The sequence below is a fragment of the Platalea leucorodia genome, assembly GCF_965183815.1.
Source record: "Platalea leucorodia genome assembly, chromosome: 7".
NCBI lineage: Eukaryota > Metazoa > Chordata > Aves > Pelecaniformes > Threskiornithidae > Platalea > Platalea leucorodia.
The window spans coordinates 12,981-38,122 of NC_138829.1; positions in this window are offsets into that span (position 1 = coordinate 12,981).

Consider the following 25,142-nt stretch of genomic DNA (forward strand, 5'->3'; position numbering starts at 1 on the left):
CGTAGAAATAAAATCTAAAAAACAACAGCAGTAAGAAAAGACAAGAAATAATAAAAAAAGACAACAAAGGGAATAAAAGTAGGCATAGAAACAACATTAAAAACCAATAGGCATTAGCAAAATAAAGGAAAAAAAATTCTGAAATCGGGATAGCAAACTCAAACAGATGAAGAAAGAAAATTTAAAAAGTGAGGGCGCTAAGGAAAGACAGGAAATAATTAAACAGGAAAGGAAATAAAAGTAAGCATAGAAAGAACATTTAAAAAGTGAGGGGGATTAGGGAAATAATGGGAAAAACTAATTAGGGACAGTGAACTAAAACGGAGAGTTAGAAAATCTTAAAAGCAAGAGCACTAAAGACAGACAAAAATAATTAAAAAATAAAGGCAGTGAAAGAAAGACAACAAATGGGATAAAAGTGGACAAAAATTTTAAAAGCAACAGGGATAAAGGAAATAAGGAAAAAAAATTAAAAATAGAAAAGGTGAACTAAAACAGAGAAAGAAAATCTAAAAAAGTGAGAGCACTAAGAAAAGACAACAAATAATTAAAAAAGGCAGTGAATGGAAAACAAGTAGGGGTAGAAAGAATATTTAAAAAGCAATAGGCAATACAGAGATAAAGAGAAAAATTTAAAAATAGGGACAGCAAACTAAACCAGAGATGTATACAGAAAATTTAAACAGCAAAGGCACTAATAAAGACAAGAACTAATTAAAAAAATGAAGACAGCAAACGGAATAAAAGTAGACAGTAAATTTTAGAGGCAAATTGGATTAAGGAAATAAGAAAAAAATTAATATGTAGCCACGGCAAACTAAAACAGAGATGTAGAAAGAAAATTTAAAAAGCAATAGCACTAAGGAAAAACAAGAAAAAAATAATTAAAAAATTACAACAGAGAACGAGGTAAAAGTAGTAAATTTTTGAAGCCAAAAGATTAAGAGAGGAAAGAAGTAAACCATAGCAACAGCGCAGTAAAACACAGACATAGATAGAAATTTTAAAAAGCGGTGGCACTAAGGAAAGATGAGAAATGATTAAAAAATAAAGACAGCAAAATAAAGACAGCAAATGGCATAAAAGTAGACAGAAACTTTTAAAAGCAACGGTGATTAAGGAAATAAGGAAAAAATTGAAAAATATCAATGGCAAACTAAAATGGAGACATAGAAAGAAAATTTTAAAAGTGATGGAACTAATGAAAGAGAAGAAAAATTTAAAAAGAAAGACATCAAAGGGAAAAAAGTAGGCATAGAAAGAACATTTTAAAAGCAAGGAGGATTAGGGAAATAAAGGGAAAAACTAAAAAATAGGGACAGCAAACTAAAACTGATGTAGAAAGAACATTTAAAAAGCAATGGCACTAAGGAAAGAAAAGAAATAATTTTAAACAGCAAAGGGAATAAAAGCAGGCATAGAAAGAACATTTAACAAGCGGGAAAATTAGGGAAATAAAGGGAAAAATAAAAAAAACAGGGACAGCAATCTCAAGAGATGGAGAAAGAAAATTTAAAACTAGAGGGCTCTAAGGAAAGACAAGAAATCATTAAAAGACAAGACAGCAAAATAAAGACAGCCAATGGGATAAAAGTAGACAATTTAAAAACCAATGGGGATTAGGGAAGCAAAGGGAAAAATAAAAATAGGGACAGCAAACTAAAATGGAGATATAGAAAGAAAATCTAAAAATCGAGGGTACTATGGAAAGAGGAGAAATAATAAAGAATAAAGCCATTGAAGGGAAAAAAAGTAGGCATAGAAAGAATATTTAAAAAGCAAGGGGGATTAGGGAAATAAAGGGGAAAATATAAAAGAGGGACAGTGAACTAAAATAGAGACAAAGACAGAATATCTAAAAAGCGAGGGCACCAAGGAAAGACAAGAAATAAAAAAATGAAATGCAGATGCAATAAAAGTAGGCAGAAAGTTTAAGGAGGAAATAGGGTTAAGGAAATAAGGAAAAAAATTAAATATTAGCAACATTGAATTAAAATGGAGAAGTAGAAAAAAAATTTAAAAAGCGATGGCACTAAGGAAAAACCAGAAAAATTAATTAAAAAATAAAGACAGCAAATGAGATAAAAGTAGAACATTTTAAATGGAACAGGGATGAAGGAAATAAAGAGAAATTAAGAAATAGCAATGGTGAACTAAAATGGAGAGGTAGAAAGAAAATCTAAAAAGCAACACCACTGAGAAAAGACAAAAACTAATTAAAAAAAAGACAGTGACGGGGAAAAAAGTAGGCATAGAACAACATTTTTAAAGTGATAGGCATTAGGGAAATCAAGGAAAAAATATAAAATAGGGACAGCAAACTAAAAGAGATGGAGAAAAAATTTAAACAGCGAGGGCACTATGAAAAGACAAGAAATTATTAAGAAATAGAGACAGCAAATTGCATAAAAGTAGACAGAAAATTTTAAAAGCAATGGCGATTAAGGAAATAAGGAAATAAAGACAGTGAATAGGTTAAAGAAGATATAGAAAGAAAATGTCAAAAGCAACATGGTACATGAGCCAGGAAAGAATTAAAAATCAGCGATATGCAGCTTGAGAAAAGTAGATATAGAAGGAAAATTTAAAAAGTGATTTGGTACAGGACAGATGGGAAAAATTTAAAAAACAGTGACACTGAACCAAAACCGAGAAATAGAAAGGAAATTTAGAAGCGACAGGGCACAGGACAGAGAGAAAAAAATTAAGGTATGAAGACAGTGAACTGGATACAAGTAGACATTCAAAATAAAATTTTAAAAGTGAGAGGGTACACGACAGACAGCAAATAAGTAAAAAATAGCAATAGGCAGCTTCATAAAAGTGGACATCGCATCATGGTTTAACCCCAGCTGGCAGCTAAGCGCCATACAGCTGCTCACTCACTCCCCCACAGTGGGATGGGGGAAGAATAGGAAGGGTAAGTAAGTGTGAGAAAGAAACTCGTGGGTTGATATGAAAACGTTTAATAATTAAAAAGAAATGTAAAAAAAAAAAAAAAAAAAGAGGGGAAAACAAAACGCCAGACAACAAAGAGAGAGGAAACTAAACCCCAAGAAAAACGAGCGATACAAATAAAACCAAAAATAATTAAAAAAATAATGACAGCAAATGAGAAAAAAATAGAACATTTTAAAAGGAAAAGGATTAAGAGAGGAAAGCACTAAAAAAATAGCAACAGCGAACTAAAATGCAGACATAGAAATTTTAGAAAGCAATGGCATTTAGGAAAGACAAGAAATAATTAAACAAGGACAGTGAATGGGATAAAAGTAGGCAGAAAATTTTAAAAGCAATAGTGGTTAAAGAAATAAGAAAAAAATTTAAAAGTAGTGATGGTGACCTAAAATGGAGATGTAGAAAGAAAGTTTAAAAAGCAAAAGGATTAAGAACAGAGAGGAAAAAAAATAGGGTCAGCAAACTAAATAAAGATATTTCAACAAAATTTTGAAAGTGTTGCAGTAGAGGACATGCAGGAAGAAATAAATATCACAGACACGGAACTGGATAAATGGAGACATAGAGGAAAAACTAGAAAGCAATGGGGTACTGGCCATACGAGTAAGAAGATAAGTATCAGGAGAGGGAGCCGGATCAACAGGGAAAGGACATGGGAAGAGCGTTGGGGTGTAGAGCAAAGGGAGTCTGAAAACAGAGACAGGTCGCTGGGTAGAGGGAGACCTAGAAATGCACTTTTCACGAGCAATTGGGAAAAAGGCAGTGTGGGAAGAATGAAACAGTAGCGGATGAGAAGCCGGAAAGGGAGAGGCACAGAAAAGAAATGGAGAAGGCGACGGTGTACAGGACGGTGCTAGCAGCAGAGCAAAAAGCTTTGGGGAGCCGGGCAGCCCAAAAGGGAGACAGAGGCAGGGACAGGCAGATATCTGGAGAAGCACGGCAGGGATGGGCATGGACACACAGAAGGGGATGTGCGACTCACTGCAGCTCCTGGCGCCGGCAGACCTTCACCGCCCCGAGACTTCTCTCTCTGCCTCTACCCCTTCCTCCTCCACAGGGCTGGCTGCCCTACCCTTGCCCACCCAGGAGTAGGCAGTGGGTGCCCCAACGCTCCACTCCCATGAGGATTTCCAGGTGCACAGTGGCTCACATGTGAGGCCAATGGAGGCACCGAGCTCCCAGCGCTGTGTGCTGGGGGTGCGCTTTGTTGGGGATGGCTGGGAGGGATCCTTCTTTGCTGTGGGGACCGGCCCTTCCTTGCTGGAGACAGCTGTCTGCGGAAGCCCCTTTGTTTCACTCCTCAGCCAGCTCCCGCAGGCAGATGTACCCAGGCAGCTGGACAGAGGCAGTCATAGGAAGAGAAATTGAAAAGCAACAAACACAGGAAAGAAAAAATAGAGAACGTAAGATGGACAGAGTGAGAAATAGAAAGGGAACAGGACAGAGAGGCAGGAAATGTAAAAAATTGTTAAAGGGAGCTATGTAGAAGGAGATTCGAAAGGGAAAATAAACAGTGATGTGCTACAGGAAAGAAAAAAATGGGACAGGGAACTAGATAAATGGAGACATAGAAATAAAATTTTAAAAGCAACGTGGTACAGGAGAAAAAAGTATTAAAAACAAGGGAAAGGGAACTAGATAAATGGAGACATAAAAAGAAAATTTTAAAAGTGACAGGGTAAAGAAAATGGAAACAAAATGTAAAATAGGGAGAGCAAACTAAATAAAAGATGAGAGAAAGAAAAATTCACAAGCGATGGGACAGAAGAATTTAAAAATAGAGATAGGGACCTTGATAAAAGTAGACATAACATAGACAAACTTGAAAATGCAGAGAGGTACAGGACAGTAAGCAGAGAACTAAAAACAGGGACAGCAAACTAGATTACTGGTACATATAGAAATAAAATTTTAGAAGCCAGGGGATTAAGAGAGGAAAAAATGAAAAATCTGAGATGGCAATTTAAACAAATGGAGACTTATGAAGAAAGTTTATAAAGTGAAGCACAGGCTGTAGGACAGACAGAAAAGAATTAACAAATAAACACACTGGATGGGATAAAATTAGAAGTAGAAAAAATAAAAGCCACATCTATTAGGAAAGACAAAAACCTACAGAATAAAGAAAGGGTGACAAAGAGAGAGACACATACAAAGTAAATTTTAAAAGCAACGGGGTAGACAACAGACCGAAAACTATTAACAAATAAGGATAGGGAGCTTGATCAAAGTAGACATGGAAAGAAAATTTCAAAAGCAACTGGGTAGAGGACAAACAGAAAAAAAATTAAACACAGAGACACCAAACTAGATAAAAGTAGACATAGAAACACAATTTTTAAAGACAAGGATTGAGACAGGAAAGAATTAATAAATAGCAACAACAAACTAAACAAATGCAGAGACACAGAAATTGTAAAAAGTGACCGCACTAAGGAAAGACAGGAAATAATTAAGAAATAAAGACAGTGAATGGGATAAAAGTAGAAAACTTAAAAAGCCATGGGCATTAGGGAAATAAAGGTAAAAATTAAAAAATAAGGACAGTGAACTAAAATGGAGAAGTAGAAAGAAAATTTTAAAAGAGATGGCACTAAGGAAAGACAAGAGATAATTAAAAAATAAAGAGAGCAAAGGGAAAAATGTAGGCATGGAAAGACCATTTAAAAAGTGAGGGGGATTAGTGAAGTAAAGGGAAAAATTAAAAAATAGGGACAGCAAACTAAAGCAGATGTGGAAAGAAGATTTAAAAAGAGAAGGTGTCCTGGTTTCAGCTGGGATAGAGTTGATTTTTTTCTTCCTAGTAGCTAGTATAGTGCTGTGGTTTGGATTTAGGATGAGAATAACGTTGATAACACACTGCTGTTTTGGTTCTTGCTCAGCAGTGCTTACACCAGTCAAGGACTTTTCAGCTCCCCGTGCTCTGCCCGGTGCGCAAGAAGCTGGGAGGGGGCACAGCCAGCACAGCTGACCCAGACCGGCCCCAGGGCTATTCCATACCGTATGGCATCATGCCCAGTATAGAAACTGGGGGAAGAAGAAGGAAGGGGGGGACGTTCGGAGCGATGGCGTTTGTCTTCCCCAGTAACCGTTAGGCGTGATGGAGCCCTGCTTTCCTGGGGATGGCTGAGCACCTGCCTGCCCATGGGAAGGGGTGAATGAATTCCTTGCTTTGCTTTGCTTTGCTTGTGTGCACGGCTTTTGCTTTACCTATTAAACTGTCTTTATCTCAACCCAGGAGTGTTCTCACTTTTACCATTCTGATTCTCACCCTCATCCCACTGCGGGGGAGTGAGTGAGCAGCTGGGTGGTGCTTAGTTGCCGGCTGGGGTTAAACCACGACAGAAGGCCCTAAAAAACCCCAAGAAACAATTAAAAGAAAAGACAGCGAAATAAAGACAGTGAATGGGATAAAAGGAGAAAATTTTAAAAGTGATAGGAATTAGGGAAATAAAGGAAAAAAATAAAAAACAGGTATAGCAAACTAAAACAGAGACATAGAAAGAAAATCCGAAAACTAAGGGCATCTAAGGAAAGAGGAGGATTAATATAAAATTAAGACATCGAAGGGAAAAAATTAACAATAGAAAGAACATTTAAAAAGAGAGGGGAATTTGGGAAATAAAGGGAAAAAATAAAAAATAGGGACAGCTAACTAAAACAGGTATAGAAAGTACATTTAAAGAGTGAGGGCACTGAAAAAAACAAAAAATATTTAAAAGAAAAGACAGTGAAAGAAAGACAGCGAATGGGATAAAAGTAGAAAATTTAAAAAGCGATGGGATTAGGGAAATAAAGGGAATGTGTGAAAAATAAGGATGGTGAACTAAAATGGAGACAAAGAAAGAAAATTTAAAAAGAGGGAGCACTAAGGGAAGGCAAGAAGTAATTAAAAGAAAAGTCAGAGATATAAAGACAGTGACTGGGATAAAAATAGAAAATGTGAGTGAAAATATTGTGCTCTGGGTTGTTTGATTAGCCTAATAAAAAGTGAGCATCTAAATATTCTTCATGCTCTCTGTGCAAGCTTTAGAATTTTTAGGATGGAGCAATGTGTGAAAGAAGGAAAAGATGAAAGAAGGACCTTGCTAAAGTCAGTGGAAAATTTTAGAAAAATCCTATTTCAGGGTATCCAAGCCCTCATCAACTTTGCTTTACTGAGAAGAAATCTAGGCCATCTACAATGCCTTTTGTTTTACTTCCTTCAAGCTTACCTCATTAGGTGAGTATAACCTGCTGAAAAAGAGCTTGCCTGAATTTACTGATAGATATTATTTCCATAAACAGGAAAAGCTTCAGAACCTTTTTCATATATTCTGCTACGTTTGATCAAGTTTACACGAAATGAAACCTGGACATCATTTATATTATTCTCATGATGTGCCTTAAAAAAATGCAACTTGATTTAAATCACACTGTTGGGAAATGCTAGTTGCCATATTTCTCCTAGGAGTCAAGAGTATTTGCATAGTATTTTGTATGACCCTTAGCAAACTAGCTGGTTTGTAAAGCACAGTGCCTAGGTAATTAGAAGGATATGATGTGACAGAATACAGTCATAATGGATGTTTAACTGGTTTTGTTGGATTACTCATTGCTTTCTGTACACCACTAGATGGGTTGATTGGCTCCACGGAGAAACCAGGAGAAAGACAGTTGCTTTGCCCAGTTGTGGTGCTGGGTAAGGGTGCACCCACAGAGCAAGGGGTGACTGTACCTCTCCGAGTGCCACCACCCCTGAGGAGCACGTGGAGTGCGCAGGGAGGAAGACACTGCCAACTGGAGTCTTGCAGCAGCAGTCTTGCTGCTGCTCTTGAAGAGGTAGCAGTTGATGAGCCACCAGCCACAGGGAGAGACCCAGGAGGCTGGAAGGGTGCTTTCCACAGCCCAGAAGCACTGCAGGGTGGCCGGAGCATCTGCAAAGGTGCAATGGAATGCTACAGATATTGTGGTGCTGGCAGCAAAGAACAAACGGATGCTGTGGCTGGCTGCCTGCAGGGCTAGAAAACGAGGTGCAGTTTTTTAGCAATGAGTAGAAAAGATGCTCTAATTACCACAGGAAATAATTAAATTTTTTTCAGGTGCCTTCTGCAATCTGGAATGGATCCAGCCTACATCTGCACCCTTGAGTAGGGGTCCTCTCAGTGCCATGAGGCTGTGCATTGCTTTTTCTCGTGCTTCCTTGGAGGGACGAGTGTTTGCAGTTGCCCATGCCTGCAGCTGTAAATACAATGCACAATTACCCTTTCTAATAAGGGTAATCAAAGCATTGATTAAAAACCTCCAGTTAGTCAGTTTAAATTTTTCATAAAATGCTGAAGACTATTGTCATAAGGGTGGAAAAGAATTAAATTATTGAAAGGGTTCTTGCTGTCTTTAAATCTTCTTCCCGATATTGACTGGCATAATTATTCTATTTATATACTGGAGTCATGTTTTTTAAATAGATTGTTAATTAAATTATGAGTACATTTGTGGTACTCTCTTCAAGCCACCAGAGGAAAAAGTGGTTGACTTACTAATAAGCATTCTAACCAGCTATCATGATGTTATGTTTTCAAACCTTTCTCTTATAGGCTTATATCTTCAAGAAGTGTTGCTTTTCTCTGTGGGTTTGTTTTATCTTCTTTTGTCAAAACCAGCACAATAACTAGGACCTAGTCAAAAAATATTTGGAAAAAAATGTTATTTTGAGATAAATGGAGATAAACGATACAATGGAGAAAGAACAAGCATAAGTGAGAAGAAATGAACTTTTGATTCTGAGGAATGTTTAAGACTCTGGAGGTCTAGTATGTGCCTTGGGACGAATAACAGCTCACCATGTCTACCTCTTGATTCCATGTTAGTAGCCAAAATGCAACTGAAGATTGTGAAGGTATCATTTAGGAAGCTTAAGGGAGAAAGAATTTTCATGAAAGCCTTCAAGTCTTTAATACTTTCCAAATGTTTTAAATTTACCTCAATGAGGTTGAAAATCTACTGCAATTTGATTCTCTGTGTTACTGCACAGCAAAAATATTTTACTTTCAGACAACGCTTATTATGAATTACATCTCTTGTATTCCTTAGAAATGACAAACCACAGCAGCTGTGGGTGCAGGACACGCACAGTGAGCCATGCTCTGGAGGCCTCGGGCAGGCTTGCAGTCCCGTGGGAGGAGGCAGCAGGAAGGGACAGCAGGAGGTGACAGCTTGCCCCAGCACAGCAGGTGTCCATGTGTGGCCTCTGTGCCTGGCTCTGCTGCCCCTGCCAGGCAAACGCAAGGCTGAGGCAGACCCCTTGCACCAGCTGCCTTGGCACAGAAGGGGCTGGACGTGCTGCTGCTGGCAGCACAAGGCTGACCGACCGTCGTGGCCGGGAGGCGCTGCAGGGCACAATCCCCAGTGCCAGCCGCGGCACGCGGCACGGCAGGGGCTGGGGCTCAGCACTGCGCGGGTGTTGGAGAGCGTGGCCGTCGGGCCCTGGGCTTTGGGATAGCTCAGGGCCTCACTGAGGAGTGGGGCAAGGAGATGGTGGTGTCTGTGCTGTGTTAAGCTCAAAATCTCATTTGTGGGCAAAGAGAAAACACGCTTTATATATAAGGCCAAGAATTACTATATGCGTAATTGAAATCTTCACAGTTTAATCTGAGAATCATTAGAATCATAGAATCATCTAGGTTGGAAAAGACCTTCAAGATCATCAAGTCCAACCATTAACCTAGTGCTGCCAAGTCCAGCACTAAACCATGTCCCTAAGCACCACATCTACGTGGCTTTTAAATACCTCCACGGATGGGAACTCAGCCACCTCCCTGGGCAGCCTGTGCCAGTGCCTGACCACCCTTTCAGTGAAGGCGTTTTTCCCAATATCCAACCTAAACCTGCCCTGGCACAACTTGACGCCGTTTCCTCTTGTCCTATCGCTTGTTACTTGGGAGAAGAGACCGACCCCCACCTTGCTACAACCTCCTTTCAGGCCGCTGTAGAGAGCGATAAGGTCTCTCCTGAGCCTCCTCCAGACTAAACAACCCCAGATCCCTCAGCCGCTCCACATAGGACTTGTTCTCTAGACCCTTCACCAGCTTCGTTGCCCTTCTCTGGCCATGCTCCAGCACCTCCATGTCCTTGTAGTGAGGGACCCAAAACTGGACACAGGATTCAAGGCGCGGCCTCACCAGTGCCAAGTACAGGGGACAATCCCTTCCCTGGTCCTGCTGGCCACGCTGTTTCTGATACAAGCCAGGATGCTATTGACCTTCTTGGCCACCTGGGCACAGTGCTGGCTCACGTTCAGCTGGCTGTCAACCAAAACCTCCAGGTCCTTTTCTGCTGGGCAGCTCTCCAGCCACTCTTCCCCAAGCCTGTAGCGTTGCATGGGGTTGCTGTGACCCAAGAAAGAGAAAGAATATGTATATGTAGAAATGTGTTAATAATAATAGGAACAATAGCAATAAAACCATTAACACTATTATACTCGTGCTTCCTTGCTTCCACTTTTCTTGGTGCTATGCTCACAGTTCCACTACTCCTTTAGGTCCTCAGGCCAATAGTATCGCTCTCGTGTTGGAGGTGGGGTGAGGGGGTGTTACAGCAAGTCGACAGCATCTGGAGTCCTTTGCCAGGACAAGTATGTTGTTCATGTTGATGGTTTCTTCTTCCTCACTGTAGGATCCACTAGGGGTCATTTTTATATGTTTGTTATCATGCTTTCAAACCTTTTTTTTTTCTTCAGCTCCATTCTGCAGCTTCATGTTGCATCTGAATTGTGGCTTTTCCCTATGTTAGATATGGTGTCCCGATCCAATCTCGGGGGAGGTTGCGATACAATCCCAAGGACGAGATTAAGACGCAAACGAGGTCAGATGCCGTACAGCCCTTTCAACTTTATTCTCTCAAACAAGGGGACAGCGACAGGACAGAGAGAAGGAGGAAGGGGAGAGTCAGAATGCCTAACCAAGCAGAGGAGGAGATGCGATAGGGATAGCCACCACCACCATCGGTCCAGCGACGTTCCCTGGGTTCACGCCCCGTGCGGGCGAGTAGCCAATGTCCTCAGAGGGAAAGGGAGGAGCGAGGGCCAGCCAGCAGCCCCCAGGGTGGAGCACGTAGTCCTTTTATAGGGGGGTTCGCCCATGCGCAGTGCCCATTTTCATATGTGCAGTACGTGTCGTCCGCGCTACGCGTGGCGGTCTCCTTTCCCGCCAACGCGTGCACAAGCGCAGTTTGGTCCAGCAACTCCTCTGAAAACGGGGTGTTGAGGTCAGGAGGTGGGGGGGTGATGCAACAGCGGTGTTGAGACAGACACAGTCCAAAGCAGTCCCTTACATATGGTTTCCTTGTTCTCTTTGTTACACCTAAAGACAGTTTTGTCCAGCTCTAAGTCTGCATTTTTCTACCTGACCATTCACTAGAAGTGTGTTGTTTATAGCTATGAGGTCTCCCATACCAGCCTGTGCCCCATCTCTTATCACCCCACGCCTGCGCTCCTCTGTGCTGCATCCTGCATCTCCACCTCTCAAACCTCTGCTATTATACCAGGCCTGTATTTTCCTACACTACATCATTATGTTAGTCAAGAAACCATGTTGGTATAATACAAAAATAAACAAAGCAAAACAAATTAGTGATAGACAACTGATTAATTAGGAAAAACACTGTTCAAGGTGAACCAAGTAAAACAAAGCTGCAGGCAGGTCAAGAAAAATTCAGACAGAGCAGACCTGACAAGCCTCTGTCCTGAGGCCTTGCAAGCTCTGTACAGAGTTTATGGCCTGTTACCAGCAATGGCAATAGTGTATTACCTGGCTGAAAGGTTGAGGAGATCAGGGAGGTCCATGATGATTGGGGAAAGGAAATTGTCACACCCACCTTCAGAGAAGGCCAAAAGAATGATCCAGGAAACTGCACGTGGATTGAATTCACTTTGGTTCCTGAGAAAATAATGGAGGGAGTCCTCTCAGATTTCTGGGAGGAAATCTCACAAAGGAGAAGAAGGTGATTGGGAACAGCTGGCACATACTTACCAAGTGAAATCACACCTGACCAACCTGATTGCCTTCTAGCATAAAATGACATCCATTTGTGGATGAAGAAAGAGCGATGAATGCCATTTATCTCAACTGTAACAAGGCTTTGAACACTGTCTCCCACAGTTCTCCACAATAAGATGCTATGGTCTGGTTGAGTTATTAAACAGATGGGTAAGACCTGGCTGGGTGGCTGGACCCAGAGAGTGCTGGCCTAGTGACAATCAGAGCAGAGCAGGTTCTGTCCTGGGACCTGTGCTGTTGAACATCTTTATCAGGGATCTCTGTCTGTGGAGGTTTTTGAAAGCCAACGGGGTAAAGCCCTGAGCAACCTGGTCTGAGCCCAGGACTGACCCTGTCCTGAGCGGGGGCTGGGGCAGAGACCCCAGAGATCTCTTCCCGATTGAGTTATTCTATGATCTTATGAACTGATCTAATGTGTAACAGCTCAGATTTTTCATATTAATTCTATTTCTTCCAAGATATTTAGATTTAATAGCTTAATGATTTAATAATTTTTTCTAGGTTCTAAAACACATCAGTGAGACACCTAGATTAATCCTGGTTTTAACTGATTTTTTTTCTTATGAATTATGTTGCTGCAACCCTTTTGACATACAGATCTACAGTAATCAATCAAGTATTTTCACTACATCCAGGAGAGGGCACTGCAGCATGAAAAGAAAGCCTGCAACCTGTCTCATGAGTATAGCTGACTCATTATTTTTGGAAGAAATAATAAATATTACATATAACCAGGGTATTTGCTAAAGATTATTTTTAGCACACTCTATTTTCACTACTATTTCTAGTCTAAAACACTAAGTATACAAAAAAAATGCATTTTTAGATTTTCTATTTTAAAATAGCAGTTTTAATCCTACATTTTTATGTCAGAATTTGAAAGAGTGCTAATGTTTAGCATTCATATTTGTCTTTGTTTTACTATAGTGGGGGTTGTTAAACCAATTAAGTTTTTCCTGTGTACTTTTTTCAGTCTGAATAACAAATTTAACTGTGCTTATTTCTGTGTACTCTTACATCAGCAGGAACAGACTTTAATAATGAAATTTCAGCAGGGAGCTACGACCATTCATGAGAAGAATATGCTAAATGACAGTGCCCTATAATTCTTATGATCTGCTAATGAGGTAAATAAGGTTCAAGAATTTTTATCAGTTGTACTCAATGATTTCTTAGTCAAAGTAAAAATGTGTAAAGGAAAATTGGAGTTATAGCAAAACTTGCAAAGAGGGACACTGCATTGCAATAGTATTTAAATGTATTTAAAGGGCTTAAATACCATGTGCAGCATAATTCTAGAGTAACACTCCTTCCTCTCATTCTTTTTGGAAAGGGTGCGAGCCTAGATGTGCCTAAACATTTCAGAGTGCTGAGGAGTCAGGCCATTGGAGCTCAGCTGGCCTGGCATATGATTGCAAGTCTTATCCCCAGACTGGTGATTAATGAAGAGGGTGACTGTATTGAGACAGGTGGTAGAGCAGTAGGTGGGTGTAATACAAGGAATCAGAAGCCTTTCATTTGATTTCAGTGGTGTCAGGGCTGTAGAGCAGATTTTGAGGAAAAGAATATTCAGAAATGGAAGGTAAACAGGGGGGAAAAAAATCACATAAATATATCTCTAGTATAAATGTGCTAGACTAAGCTAATGATTGATCTTGGGTGAGAGAACTGATTTTCTAGCCAAAGAAAACCACAAAGCCCTAATTTAGCTGAACTTTAAGCATTTGATCACTTGAGTCATGGCACAATATTGGCTAAGATGCAGAACATGACCTCAAAACTGTTAACAAAAGAAAGGAATTTTTGGTAAAATTTGCTGTTGACATAACAGTAGAAGGTAGCAGTAACATAGATGAGAATGGGAATAGTGTACAAGAAAAGCAAATGGCCTTGTAGGCTGTATTAACAGAAATGCTATGAAACTTGATAGTGCATCATACAAGATAAAGTACTTCTAATTCAAACAAGAATTTCTGCTTTAACTTGGGAGCTGATTTTCAGGAGAAGGGGAATCCTATGTCTGGATTTCTTTTCCAGCTAACAGGAATTTCAAGATTTGAGACATAATGGCCACTGATGGACCTATCCTTTATGAATTTTACCAGCTGTCTTTTAACCCATTTATTTTTTCCACATTATTTTATAACATGGAGTTCCACAATTTAATCAAGGCCTGCTGCATTTTGTGTGATTTAAATGGCTGAACAGGTGACCGAGAGAATGGAGAGTTTGTTTCTGATATGGGAATATGGCAGTTTAGCTTGTTCAGCCTTGTCAAAAGAAGACTCAGTTGGATTATGATCATCCTGTACAAATACATCTGGAAGGTAAGTATCAGAGATTAATTATTTATATAAAAAATTAAATTATGCAATTTAAATTAAATTTCAATCATTTAAATATGAATTTAAGCTAATTATTAAACCCCAGATTCTTTGGTGTCTCTGTCTTTTTCCATGTTTTGATGTTGTCTTTCTTCTCTTTTCAAGCTCTTTGAAGACTCAGAAATGGGTTTCAACTGTGGTAACATTTGTGATTTATATGTGCATTGGAATTAAATACTATTTTGGAAGGAATACTTGTCAGTGAACAGCAACTGTTAGACTTTACCAAATATTGGTGCCATCTTCCTTATTCCAAACTGTGGCAAAATGTTTTAATTAAAATCAAGAAATGGAATGGATTTTTCCAGTTTTCTTTTGTTAGTATTTGCACAGATGGCAAGAAAGAAGGGCAAAGCCAAAAATAGTTACCTATATGAGGAAGACTTAAATTTCTGGTAGGATGCCATTAGTGGATGGAAACAGCTGATGTCTAAAGGAGCAGATGCCACCTCAACACCTTGTTTGGCTCAGAATTGAGGCACTGTGGTGAGGCTGCATGTGAGCAGGAGAGAAGTGCTGCAGTGCAGGGTGAGGCTATGATTCCTGACTTTGCTTGGAGACCACAGACAATTAATTGCTGAACATGAGCTACAGGTGACACTGAGAAATAGGAAGCGCATAGTGGAAGGGAGATTCCTGCAAATGATTCATAGTTAAACTGGAAACTCTTCCCATGAGATGCTGCAGATTCTTGAAGGTTACACTGGTTAAAAATAAACTATAAAAGTTAATGGAATAAAGTCCATGCAAGATTGTTAAATTTATGGCCACACTTCTGGATTTCTAGGGTAGTATCAGTATACACTTGCTCTGCTCTTATCCTTTACCTAGGGCATCTGCTTTTACTTACTGTCAGAGATGCACACTGAACTGCTCAGAGGAATGCTGCAACTACCATGCTGTTGAAAACCTGCAGAACAAAACAGAACAAGCAAATGCTGGAGAACAAATGGTAGCAATAATTGCTATTCCATTTATTCCCAGTTGTGATACCTTGTAAAAGTATTCAACCAGTATTCACCAAATCAAAAAAAGAAAGGTGATCCTTAGAATGAGAGAAGAGTTCTGGAACTGCAGGTAACACAACATAACTTTGGACTCAGTGACTGTAAGCTGATCTATTCTTTAAAACAAGAAGCTAAGTAGATCTTCTACAATGAACTACAATTTGCTTGGGAAAGCAGATTCAAAGCAGACCCATGTTTCACCCTTGGCTTTAAAGGCTAAGGCTTTCACTGGTTCTAATTTTGCTATTTTTCTTCTTTTTATATTTTGAAATTTCCTATCTGATCTGTCATCAGTCATCAATGCTCTCATGCCTGGATGAAAGCTGTGCAGGACTTCACCAAATAAGACGATCACAGATTTACAGAAAGAATTGAAACCAGTAGAGGGCTTTTAGAGAGTCAAGTCTGAACATGACAGAAAATATCAACATTAATATATTGTTATTACCAATATATAAAAGAAAACTTGAAAGAGTTCTTTTCAGATCCAGCCAATGTAGTTAGCACTGTCACTCTCTGTTAAGCATACCATCAGAAGACAACGAACAAGGGAATGCTGAAATACAAAATTATTTGGAATATTTGTTTTGTGAAAGTTTGCTGTTTCAAATATTTAGGTATTTATGTGTTATTTGTGTATCTATTTATGTATTGAAAATATCTGACATCAACAATGATCTTTATCAGGAAGATCTTTGTACTGAGTCCTAAGACATTACCTTTAATCCAAAAAGCAGAAGTGTACTCATATGTGTTGAAATGGCATCTCAACACCCATCACCTTATTTCTGGTTTGTATTCATTATATTGCATCAGTCATTCTCTGCTGTGGATAATGTCTGAAACACAAACAAGGAGCAGGATCTCCTGAGCAGCCAAGCAGTATGTAGGGCTGCACCCAGAGGTGATAGAGTGAGCCAAATAACAGTGGTATCCCAGGACTCTGACCAAGAAGCCATGTCTGGAGAATCCAGAAGGCCTGTACTGGCTCTGGCTGGGGTGGAGCTAATTTTCCGATAATAAACAGACAGCACTGACTTCTGATTTTGGTGACCCTAAAACGCTTCCCAAGCAAACTGTGGACAGCCAATGAGCTTGACTCATAAACCCTTTCACCTTTTAAACAACATCTCCATAGAAACAGAGATTGATAGCCAAGTGAAATTCAGATTTGAGACTTGAATTCATGTGTCGAGGCTGAAGAAAACACGTGTGATGCCATCAAGACTAGCCATGTCTTATAGCACTGCTGTGTGCAGTCAGCTCTGGGTAACACTTGGGATCTAAGAAAGATGCTTCCCTGATTCTTGGATACTCCTGAGTCCAGTGACACAGGTACCAATATACATCCTTAACAACAGCAGAGTTATGAATTATGGTGAAGAAATCACAGAATTGGTAAGACAACTTTATTTTTTGCCCATTTTTTATTTGTTCCAAGTCACATATATGGGTTAATGAATTTTTTATTAGGAAACATCTTCCACCTATACTGTGAATACATCCTTTTTACATTTCTTTCCATGATCTGAAGAATATTGCTTCCTATATAAAACAAGTAAATGCAAAATTCTTATCTTTCTAGTTTGAAAAATGTCCTCAGTCAGCTAGGCAAGTCTCTCTGCTTTCTTCACTCCAGGTCTATTTGTTCCTGATGGAGTTTTAATTTGCTTCTTTTATGTCACCTCTGGTTTTACATGGAGTTTTACTGACTGCGGAAGCCAAGGGTGAGTGTATGAGATTTCAGTGAGAGCGTGGTGATGGGAATGCAGATAATGTCACACTCAAGCAAATCTATAACTATATCTTAATACAAAATGGCTAGTAAAAGCAAGTTTGAGATAATCTAGTTACCTGGAATTTTAAAAAAAGCAAACCTAAGGAAACATAAGGTTTTGAAGTCTTGTTCACACAGGGAAGTAATTAATAGCCAATGTCAATTGTGCTGCCTACCACTTCATTCATCAGAGAGAAAGCTGGTCTGTTTCCTGAATCGCTTTACTTTTACCTTCTCAAGGGCGGTGGGGGACAGTGCTTGTACCTTCCCCAAACCTGGTGTGTGGGGGTTGGTGCATGTATCATGTCGATAATTCAGGAGACTCGTGAATGCGCGTGTGCTTGTGACTCTAGAGAGTGGGGGGTGTGTGCCTTCGCTAGTGACCGTCAACCCTGACCAAAGAGGAGGAAGGGACTTAGCTGCCTGCGATTATGTTTTGTGTCAGCCCTATCTATGGGTGCTGTGGAAAGCAGTGCCTTGTCTACGGCAGTCTGTGCAGCCGGCTGTGTCCATGTCGTGTGTGTGCCTCCGTGATACCTCCTCGGCTTTGGTACTGGTTGAACCTGCAAACGGGAAAGTGGCAGCTGTGTCCCTTGCCTGCGGATGGAAACCCCTGGGCTCCGGCAGCCAGGAGGAGGGATCCTCAATCCCTAGAGCAGCTGGAGGTGGTCACCACTTATTACATTCCAAACAAACAGCAGTGAAACAACTCTAATGTTTGCTGCAGGCTGACAATGCCTACCTGTGGCTGTTTAGTGAAGAGAGAAACACTAGTTTGAGCACAAATGAGTGCTGGGTAGCGCTAGGCAGGCCAGAATTCAATTAGATGCAAAAACTGAAGCCAACTATTCCCCAAGCTACCATCTGCCCTGCAAGAGACAGAGGCATTTTTTCCCCCTTCTAGTCACTTGCTTGCTAAAAGCACGAAACTTTGCAACTGAAAATCTGAGGTTCTAGTGCATCCCAGATGTTTGTAACATTCATCTGTTCTATTTTCCAGATGTTTTAAAACCTTTATTGTGCAAACAAAAGCTATTTGTGTACCAGCAGTCAGTGATCTGTATCTTCAAGCTTATTTCTTCTCCCAGGCAAATCCAGCCCTAAAGGCAATATTCAGCTCACATAAAAGTACGTTCCCATATAACAGCAAATATGGGTGACCCTCCTTGCCTCTGAGACTTCCCATCTAACTCAGTTGTTCCAGTCTTCTTCTATGGCTCAGAGCATCTGGCAATAAATGTCACATAGAATCATAGAATCGTTTAGGTTGGAAAAGACCCTTAAGATCATCGAGTCCAACCGTTAACCCAGCACTGCCAAGCCCACCGCTAAACATGAATTGAGCAGTGCTCCAAACCCATGTCTCTGTTGACAGACCCTTGTTATTAATGCTTGGCTAAGTGAGCAAATGTACATATATTCATCCTTCTTTTGCTTTCATTTGATAGTGTTAAAAGAAAGGATAGACATGAGTCTGAGGCAATACGATTGCGTACTGGCCTTGCTGCTGAAGAATAGGCACTAAAGGAACATCACATGAATTGTGCTAATTATAATTCTGCTCTGGTAGGCAAGGAACCATCAGCTGTTGAGTGCAGAACACAACTCAGCTCTGAGTGGCAGTTGAGCGTTTCGTGCCTGCATCATTTGCCTACACTGTAAAACTCCTAGGACAGATCATGATGTAAATATTTCTGTGCATTCAGGCTGAATTGTGAACCCTTGCGAACAGGACAGGAAGTTCCTGCTAAGGAACATGTCTAGAAATAACAGGAATGAGGTTCCCTGTTTGTATTCCAGCCCTATCTCTACAAAAGGAATTAACAATTCCTTTGCATTTCAGGAGATAGATCTGACTACAGCGTAAAGCAGCAGTTGAAACAAGGAGGTAGTATGAGTTGATTTCTCCTGAACTAGGAAGAAGAGTCACCTCCTTGTAAGATCCTCAGAAAAAGAATTAGTTTTATTGCATAAAATACTTAATCCTGACTGATCAAGTTGACATAACATTCATCTGAGCACAGCAGATACTCCTGTCTTTTCCAAAGCACAAGGGCTACCATTTCATGGTTCTACTAAAATCTATTATCTAGAAAGTACTACAAGCTCATATGTGAGGTAGTGCAAGGGCGTGTGAAAATTGTTCAAAGGTATCTGCTGCATCCTTGCTGTCTTCCTGTGGTGCTTTTTCTAATAATAAACTTTGGTACAGACTGTTTCCTATTAACTACCATGAATCTTATTTTACAAGTATGGTCCACGTGTGTAAAATTACATAGTCCATTCTCTCAAAAACCTGGCAGTCTTTAGGAGATGACCACAGGAAGAATGCATAAATTACAAGGGTGGAAGGATGAAGATAAAAGGTGCCCCCTCTGCCTTACTCCAGGCACTCTTTGTCTGTAGGATGCCCAGCATTTATCTGCTAGGCTCTGCCATGAAATAACAGGAAAGTCTGGGAGGTCTCTGGTGCAATGGAGAGAAACATATTTTTTTCAAAACACTCTGCAACATGAAAAGGAAAGCAGAGGGAACTGTGCTATGAAGGAAACTTGTTCTTTTCTGAAGTCTTTCCCTGCAATACCTGGTGGTGTGGTTCTGTTGTTTTTAATCATGTTTCACTTTCACCTTAGGCAGTGAAAATTTAGGTTTAAATTTCAGATAAATTGTACCTTCTTTAACAGTCCAACAGTGTTAGTGTAGTACACCCCACCTCAACACCTAGCATGACATCTGGACAGCTAAAGGGCATGCGTAGTAACAATCGTTTCAGTGCAGGTAAACCAGTATCATAAAACCAGAACTGGACTCTTCCTGAGTCAGCACCTAGTCATCCATACAAAACCAGGCGTTTCTAAATGATCTGCTAAGCCTCCTGAGCAGTCCAGGTTACAAGAAAAGCTAGAAAATACAAAGTGCAAAGTGTGTGTGTGTTGAGGGTGGGGGGAGGCACTTGTTTTGTTATCTGGGGGAAGGGAGATGGGAAGATGGGCCTTTAATTACAAAAGCAGTTTTCACACACAGTGAGGAAGGTTTGCTTGCGTGCTAAAAACCTGAAACCTTCCTCCTAGTTATGTATGGAAGATTATACATGCTTGTTTATGTCAGCTGATGTGGAAATCAGTCAAATTTTCCTGTGACTAAATGAACAGACCCCATTGGAGTTACTAGTGATTACCAACGGGAAATTTAATCTAGAAAACTGAGACAAAATTTCAAAGACTTTCAGAAATTTAGTGTTCTTTGTCCAGATAGCTAACACTTCCTAGAAATGTTTTTCTGTCTTTTTACTTGTATGTTTTTTAATTATTCCAGCTATTTGACATTTGCCAGAACACCTATGACACACAATTTTTTTAAGAAGATACTTTATAGTGTAACAAGCAAATCACAAGGCACTATGTTTAAATAGTTATAACAAAATCCAGAAAATTGAAGTGATTTCGATTTATGTATGTTCTTAGCTGTTTTTTCATGCAAGAGTTTGGGTCAGGCACACAAACAAGCTTGCCTTTGACAGGCACAGGTGAAAAGTTGTGTGGTGGAGAATTCCACCTACCAAAGATCCTGCATCACTCTAACTCTGCAACAGGAGAGATCTACTCCGTTTCCCTACCCTTCGCAGTCATCAACCATCTTCTTAAGAAAGAAGCTAGAATTGACATCTGAACTATTATACTTTCCTCTTCTTTCCCTTTAGCAGCTACTTTTGAAACTATTGCAGCAGCATAATAGGGTTCTTTCTGCTCATAGGCTATCTGGTGTTGTGAACAGTGGGGCTTTTTTCCCCCCTGTTTTTTCAAATGTAAACTGACCCATGTGTGTCTGAAGCACTTGCAAGGCTAATTGAGATCATTCAAGTTATTTGAATAGGAATATATCTGAAAAAAGTGGTGACATGCTAGGTGACATGCTCATGAATACAAGGAAGGAAAATTCCATTTAAAATTCAGAATGGGAAGAACTTCTTATTTTTAATGAACAGGTCTGACTTTAGAACTTGGTCTTTTTCTCAGAAACGTTATTTCATTGTTCTTTTGTTCCATCTTCATAGAAGAGTTCTTTTTCAGTTCTGAAAGACATCATTCAATCCACCTTTGGTTGGATACTGATGGTTTTGGTTCCTTTATTCAAGGGAAGTAAGGAAAAGCCAAATGTCATTATGAAAAGTAATGTATTCTTATGATGTGGTTGAAGTCTACCTTCTTTCAGTACCTTAAGCAAACCCCATATCATTTAACGTCATTGATTTCAACACAGCCTCTTATCAGCATGAAAACCTTGCAGACAGGAGTTTGCTGTGCCCTTTATGAATATCTGCCAAGTTACTTAGCATCTTCAGAAATTAAAGTACTAGAAAGTGAAGAATTATGTATTAATATTTCAGAATTGCAGTATATAACGGCCAATGGGAAAATAATAAGAAAACTCAGAGCTGGCTTTTTTCCCAAGCTCCAAATTTGTTCTGTGTTGAATCGTGCATGCTTCTTTCTGCAAATGTATGTGTACATTGAGGCTTCAGAGAGAGGGATAAAAATATTTGTTGTGATTCTAAATTCTAGGGTTTCTAAAAGCATATCTGTACAACTACTACACAATAAAAAGGCACAACCAGAAATGATTTGTCTCATAAGGGTTCAGACAACTCCTACTCAGTGGCCTGAACCAGGGTCTGTGATTTTATTTTGCTCTGCAGGAGCTCAAGTGTTCGGAGGGGGATGAGGCTGCTTTCTACATGGCCATGATCGTGGTGAAACTGGAGACAGTGGAGCAGCAGGCTGGCTCCCAGAGAAAAGTATAGTCATGCTTTTCCCAATATGCATTAAGTTCAGTAATGACATATTTATCTCTGGGTGGTAACAGGGCACACTATGAGATGTTTTTTGATGGAAATGTTGCATATTAGGGCTGTTGTAACAGCAACCAACTTAATCAGTCTAGGTGATTTAACTTTACACTGGGTTATTTAAACCAAACCTGGCTCAGGAAGTCCCTGTGCTGCAAATTGCTGGAAGCTGGGAAAGTACTAAGGAGAGGCATATATTCCCATGCTTTCTTAAACTCCTGTTAAGGCATAACTTAAGCCTGCCAGAGACAGATGGGATGAAGCTTTGAGACAAACTGTTACAGATGTTTTTATGTTGTTCTTGATAAGGATGGGTGATTTCTGTGTACTAGTAAAATACCTACATTTGAAGCTATTACCTAAACAATTAAGAAAGGCTTAGGGTCTGCCTACTTAGGATCATGATACACAACTATCAAACTCTTTCATCCTTATTGTATGGACAGAAGAAAGTACCATTTGAAATGCAAGCTGAAGGTAAGGCAAGGTCTTAGGGGAGAGCAAGTGTGCTCCCACTGTGACCAACTCTGGCCAAACAAAAACATTTTGTGACAACCTCAGCTCCCTGATAGGATTACTTAGCTACCAGAAAAACGTCCAGATTCTCAGCCTTCAGTGCTGTGAAGGGAGACATTACTGCATGTGGAAATACCCCTGGGAGGGGTGGCCCCAGGAGGCATCGCTCACTGGTGACTGCCACTCTGTATGACGGGGCACCCCTCTGCTTGGCCATGACATCACTCCAGCGAGCTCTTGTGGTGGGCTGAACTTGGCTGGCCACCAGGTGCCCACCAAGCCGCTCTTTCAATCCCCCTCCTCAACAGGACAGGGGGACAAGATAAGATGGAAAAACTGATGGGTCGAGATAAATACAAGAAGATTACTCACCAATTACTGGCAAGGGTGGAACAGACTTGACTTGGGGAAAATTAATTTAATTTATTGCCAATTAAAATAGATTTGGTGGGTGAGAAACAAGGACAAATTGAAACAACTCCTTCCCCCCACCCCATTTTGCCAGTGTGGATATCTGCTTCACTGTGGTCTCTCCCACAGGCTGCAAGGAGAATCTCTGCTCCGGTGCCTGGAGTGCCACCTCCCCCTCCTTCTTCTTTGACCTGGGTGTTCACAGGCTTCTTTTTCACAGTTTTTTTTCCTCAGTCCTCACTGCCTGTGTGTTGTTTTGCCCTTTCTTAAATATATTTTCACAGCGGCACCACCAGCTTTGCTGATGGGCTTACCACTGGCCCGTGGTGGGTCCTTTGTGGAGCTGGATGGAACCAGATGTCTGGCATGGGGCAGCCCCTGACCTCTTCCTACAGAAGGCAGCCCTGCAGGCCCCTGGTACCAACACCCAGTACAGCTCTGTAGCACAAAGCTGCTTTGATGCATCTTTGTGCCAAGGGCCAGTGTGTGACTGCATCTATTAATAGAAGACCAAAGGTTTTATTCAAATCCTTATCACCTGCATCATCCAGTAGATCTGGTTACTACAGTGATTTCTGGCTTTTGAGTTTGGGTGATGGACAGCTTAGTCATATTCTGTGTTCCTTCAAATAAGTCATCTTTAAAAACCGAACCAACAGAAAATGTTAAACTAAAGACAAGACCGTTGCTAAACTCCTAGAACTGTTCTGTCTCAAGAAGTGCACATCTGCTATGGGACAGACTGTCGTCTGCCTGACCTCAACAGCCACCTAGATCCAACCCTGCTGAGGACCTTACAAGCAGCAGGTGGCTGTGGGCTACACCCTGTCTCGGCGCCACATGGGATGTTTATGTGCAGTTTGCAGTTCCTGGCTAGCTGGCACCCACGAAGGTACCTGTTCCTACAGGAATGCCAATACAGGCATTACTCAGCCAGAAACCATGTCCAGCTACTGATACTGCACAGGTGCTGAAATACGTCCATGACTTTAAGTCTCTTTTTGAATCTATTTATACTTCTCTATAGCATCCTGGAAATAAGCTCCTTAACCTAATTGTGTTGTATGAGAAAGTCTTCTGCCTGTCTTAAACGTAGTATTTGCTGTTTTGAAATTGCCTTTTTGAATCACATGAAATAGGGAAGAGTTCTCTATTATATTTATTGCTTCACAGGCTACCATTACACCTTCTAATATTCAGTCAACAACTTGAAGTCTCACAGTCTGTATTCAATGTTCCTTATACAGAAGCAGTACTATGCTGTTATCACGCTTGTTGCCATTCTCTGTAACTTATTTCATTTCTTATGTGGTATTTTAAGGGAAGAATTTTATACAATATTGAAGATGCCAGAACATTGTGGATTTATGCATAATGATTTTTTCCTTTTCCACTAGTTCCTTACATTCTGTTTTTCTTTGAACATCTCTTGAGCCTAGAGCTGATGTATATGCAGAATTAGCTCTTGCAGTGCCAAGATGTCTTCTCTGAGAGAAAATGGCTGGTTTGGAGTCCATCACTTTCCTCATTCTGTTGGTTCCCTGCCACCACTGCATGTGCAGTGAATTCCACCTGCTATAATTCCTCTCTATTGCTATGACCTTGAATATATTTCCGAGGTGGCCAGGGGGCCAACATCAGTGATTTTTTTTATTTGGATAGAAAAAAGTTTCAAAAGAAACAACATGTGCTACAGAGGATGCACACGTGTTTTGGCAACAGGGGCTGGCAGTGTGGCAGCATCAGCTGCTGCCAGTCGCAAGCCTCCCTCCACTGGCATCTGCCATCACTTGCCAGCACTTGTGCAGCCACAACTCAGGGCCCTAGCAGTACCAGTAACCCTTGCCTGGTCTGCAGACCTGTTGCCAAAACATGTGTGCGTCCTCATAAAATTCTGTAGCACATGTTTTTTCTTTTGAAACTTTTTCTCGCACTTTTTTTCCCCCATCACTCCTCTCTCACAGATGCTGTGCAGCATTTTTTACCCTTTCTTAAATACATTATCACAGAGGCCCCACCAGCTTTGCTCAGCGGTGTCCTGTGGTGGGTCTGTTGGGGCTGGCTGGAACTGGCATGGGGCAGCCCCTGGTCTCTCCTCAGAGTAGCCAGCACTGCAGCTCCCCCGGCTGCTAACGCTTTGCCCTGTAAACCCAGTACAGCAACTGACTGGGGTTTAGAGGCCAATGGTCCCTTTCATACACCTTTCTG